Source organism: Mesitornis unicolor, unplaced genomic scaffold, assembly GCF_000695765.1.
Source record: "Mesitornis unicolor isolate BGI_N332 unplaced genomic scaffold, ASM69576v1 scaffold28256, whole genome shotgun sequence".
Taxonomy (NCBI): domain Eukaryota; kingdom Metazoa; phylum Chordata; class Aves; order Mesitornithiformes; family Mesitornithidae; genus Mesitornis; species Mesitornis unicolor.
In genome coordinates, this window is record NW_010192161.1 from 22,132 (window position 1) to 26,859 (window position 4,728).

A 4,728-nucleotide genomic window follows, 5' to 3' on the forward strand; every position below is an offset into this window, starting at 1 on the left:
AAAGAGTGTCAGAGACACTGTGATGAACTGACTGCAACCCCCATTTCCTGAAGGAGAAGGACTGTAGGGGGAGGAGGTAGAGAAAATCAGGAGTAATGTTAAGCCTGGGAAGAGAGAGAGGTGTGAGGGAAAGGTGTTATTAAGATTTGGTTTTATTTCTCATTACCCTAGTCTGATTTGATTGATAATAAATTAAACTAATTTCTCCAAGTGCAGTCTGTTTTGCCCGTGCTGGTATTTGGTGAGTGATCTCCTTGTCCTTATTTCAACCTATATGCCATTTATTACATTTTCACTCCCCTCCAGTTGAAGAGGGGGAGTGATAGAATGGCTTTGGTGGGCACCTGATGTCCAGCCAGGGTCAACCCACTACACCTTAGTAGATGTTTCCTATTCCTGGATGAATGGTGCCTTAAGCCTTATTTAAGACTTAAGATATGAGCTATTTTGGTTGCCTAATCTGGAAGAGCTATTTGGGATTTGATGTTGAGAGGCAGATAAACAGCATTTCTTCAAATCAGCACCTCCAAACTAAAGTTGCTATGGAGAGACTGAACATCTTGTAGTTCTAAATTGATGAACTGAAATTTTGGAACATGAGTTAAGCCTTTATATGACAGCAACAATGATTAGTTTCTACATCCAGGCCTCTTCTGGTTTCTGTGTGCTGCATGAAGACATGAAAAGTTTCTTTGCAAATTTCTATTTTTAATGTGAAAAATATTTCCAATATGTTTACAGATCCACTGCAGTATGGATTTATTGTTTGTTTTCTCAGATTGCTAAGTTGTCCTCTGAAAGCAGGCTATGAGGATTGTAATGCAGGTCTTGGCATGCCCCTATTGTGTTTATTGTTAGTGTGTGGTAAGCCGGTCTAGGCACGCTACAAAAGAGTAACAGTGCATGATACCATGACTAGTTTGGCTCTTTGAAGCCCAGAGTGATACAAACCTTGACAAGAGGTTGGAGTAGCTCCTGCAGGGACAAGCGTTGAGACAGACCACAACTAAAGGCGCATCTCGTGTAACAAGCTGGCTTGAAATGACCTTGCTGACCTTTCAGTAGCAGCCTTGGCAGGAGAGTTCAGCTCAGGTTGATTTAAAACTAGGTTTCAGGTAGGGTGAGCTTGGGTATGACTGAAACAATGCTTTTGAGGTGCTGGTTGAATGCATTCCAGCAGCGAGGAGTTGAACTCAAACACTGAAACTAAGGTATGTGAGAGAGGAGTTAGATAGAAGGGAAATTTGTTGGTTTTGCTGGTCACATCAGAGGATGCAACAATAATACTCTCACTGTAAGTCCTGGAGACCTTGTCTCACCAGAGCTTCCTTCTCTCCCACAGCAGTCTCACCTGTACTTGTTTAAAAACAAGCAGGTTCTGCCTGTGAGGTCCCAACTCTGGCATTTCCTACTTGAACTCTCCAACAAGAGGATATGGGAGTTACCAGGAGTACTGAACCTCACAAGAAGGGGTGTTAGGTAAGGTTTATGGAGTTTCAGATGTTGATATGGTGCACTCCTCTGTTCCCTTTCTTTCAGTGGATCACTTCTGTTTGTGGGCAGCATGCACCTAAGTTTTGCATGCACTCCATGTGCTGCATGAGCTCGTGGGCCCAACCAGTTGTCTGTGCCTGCCCAGAGCCTGCAGTAATTTCTGGGAAGCACGAATCTGTGGCTCTGAGGGGGTGGCAGCCAGCAGAAAGAGGAATCAGGGGCCCACCTCTTCCCTCCTTGCCATGCAGGAAGCTATGTGGGAGTACATTGGGCTGTCACCCTCAGGAGGACACTGACTCCAGGACAAACAGAGGAGGTCTGACCTCACTCAGCTGTGTTCCCTCACAATGAGACGCCTAAACAGGGGCTGCCTGCGCGTGATAGTTGTCGTTAATCTAAACACAGCTAGTACAAAAGATGTGCAAGGCCCTCAAGAAACTGTACAGCAAAACATTCAAGCCAAAAGCCTCATTAGCAAGCACTTCTGAGGTGCTTCTGATTTCTTTGAAAAGAAGCTCAGAAAATGCCCAGTGAATTTCTGCAGCCTTTTTTTTGAATTCCTGAATGGTCATTAAAACCACTGTTGCCCTGTTTAAGGAATGTGAAGTGTGTTTCTTAAGGCTAAAATGTGTTCAGAGTATCCCCATCTCACCCTGGTGGAATAAGACCAATCCCAGAGACTGAGAGCACTGGATAAGCTTTGCTTTCCGTAGTGTCAGATCCAGCATTGCTTGCTTTGCTTCTCTTTTTTCTCTAGGACTTGGAATAACCCAGCAAAAAGGTTCTGCCCTCTCATTCCCTCATGAGATGGTGTCGCTGGGAGGCTCATGTGGTGGTGACAGCAGGTGGGAAGAGGCAGAGGTCACTTCATGTGGCACCAATGCTGAGAGAAGGCCCTATCAAACAGCATTTCTTTGGTGTTCTTTCTCCTTGTAACTTACAGGGCTCATTTTTCAGGGTATAGATTGCATTAATTTAAAAGCAGTCTCATGGAAATATACCGTATTGAGGTGCCTAGTCTTTTCAGTACTAATGTTCAAGTAGTGAGTAAGTTAGTCCTTGCTTAATAACAAAACTGGAAAATGTTATTTGATTTTCAAAAGAACAATTCCAAACTAAAAGCAGCCTTGACTGCTTGTTGCTTAACTCCTGTTGAGTTCCTAGGCTGCTGCTGTAGCAAGGACATCTTGTTAAGTCAGTGATAAAAACTTCACTACTTTTTCAAGGTAAATCCTTATGTTAAAAACAAACAAGCAAAATTGGGTATCTGCAAAATACTTTGTCTTGTTTGACCTCTTCACTATTTCAGCTCTTTTTTCCTTCAGTCCACTTTCTCTAAGCCAGGTGGAGAGGCCATTGAAATGCTAGTGCAACATTACCTGTGTTCATTGATGAACTTAGTATTGTAGAGCTGTTGCAAACCACTGTTGTAGTCATGCTATTATGCATAGTCCCATTTATTTTTTCACTTCTGCCTGAAGTTTTGTTACAGATGGAGGGTTTGTTTGTAAATTCCTTTGGAGTTTCTCAGTTTGGTGAAATCTGTAGGGAGTGGAGTTTCAGTGTGTTGTTTCTCTGCCAAAAATACTTGGATGCTTTCTTCAAATGTTCTGTTATGTTAGACTTCTTGCAGCTGCTTTATGATTTTTTTTCTTTTTTTTTTGCCATCCCTACTTTCAGTGTCCGCTGGGAGCTTTTTGTGATTCATCATGAAATCCCAAGTTAGCCATCATAGAGACTGTATAGAATTATTCACTTACCAATGTAAAGTCTCTTCTTAAACAAGTTGTTGCTTTATAAAACTTGATGGGAAGACCTGGCACTTTGTGTACTTCACAGAGATCCCTTGTGAGTTAGGTGAGCTCTGTTGCTACCTTGTATTGATAGGAACCGGGAGCCAATAATTAACAAATCTTAATCCAGTGAAGATTAAAGTCTTTAATTGGTTATTTTTAAACTGATTTTTTTTTAATTAACCCAACCCTTGTAAAACAACTGAGGCAGTTGTAGCATGCTGTCACTGTCCTGAAAAGGAAAAAAAACCCCTTGTTGTACACATGGCTAGGAATGTATTGTCGACATTTTAAAAGGCCTGGTTTAGGCAATCTGAACTCCTTCTCCCAAGCCTCTGAAATCACTGGTCTTCTGGAAAAGTCCTATTCAAATAGCAGGCCAAATAACCTAATGTGGAATGGTGATCTGTGTGTGTAGTTAAGATTCATCATTTGGAATGCTCTAATGAAGAAGTAATTCCCTTAAAATCATATAGATGCTATAATAAAACACTGGAAAGATTTTGCTCTTTTAATTATGCAGATTTTTATCAGGTAAATTTTTGCTTTCTGCTCAGAAGCCAAGAAAATGTACTCTGAATAGGGTTGCTGGGGGTCACGCAAGTAAATGGACCTAAGTGTTGAGAGTTTTAGCGTTGCTGCACCTAAGTTTTGATTGACCGAAAGAATGCAGATTCTTTAGTGTTATTCCTGAATTTCCTGTAACTTAAGTGAGGCAATTACACTGGAAGCATACTGAACAGGCAGTTTCTTAAAGTAGGCCTTAATAAATGCTGATGTATGTTTTTAAATTACCTCTCAAACACGCCTTGGCAGAGACACATTGAAAAGTGCTCAATTTCCCTCCAAATTCTCTACTCTTGCCCTTTTGAAAGTAGGTACCTGAGTCTTGAATTTTAAAAAAGCAAGAAATTTACTTTTCTTCCATCTCTGCAAATCACAGTTGTTCAAAAGCTAATGTTTCTTCTTGCACAAGTCATTTTAGTTTTGGAGCTGTGATCAAATCATGCTTTCTTTGGGCCTAGCTCTTTTATCAGTCAGAAACTCTGTGGGACTGAATTCTCTCAGGAAAAAGATAAAGAGCTAAAGTTTTTTGCATCTTGGGTGAGTTTCCTAAGTGCTGTTCCATAAAAGGAGAAATACCCTGTAGGTGTCCTCATAGAAGGCTCAAGGCTCTTGTATAAGACAAGCAGGGGAACATCAAGTAAGCTCACAGGTGTTCGCCTTTCCTGAATGTGCTCCACAAATTCAAATTCCAAAACTCACTGTGTTTCTGCAATGTAGTATTTTCAAGATGTGACAGTATGTTAGCATTGACTTGGAAGATCATAGGATGCTTAAATTCCTACATTGACACGATTTTCATTCTCCGGTATGTAAGATAGCAAGAGAGTATATGACAAAACGCAAAACATGCCAGAGGGCTGTGCTGCCATCCAGC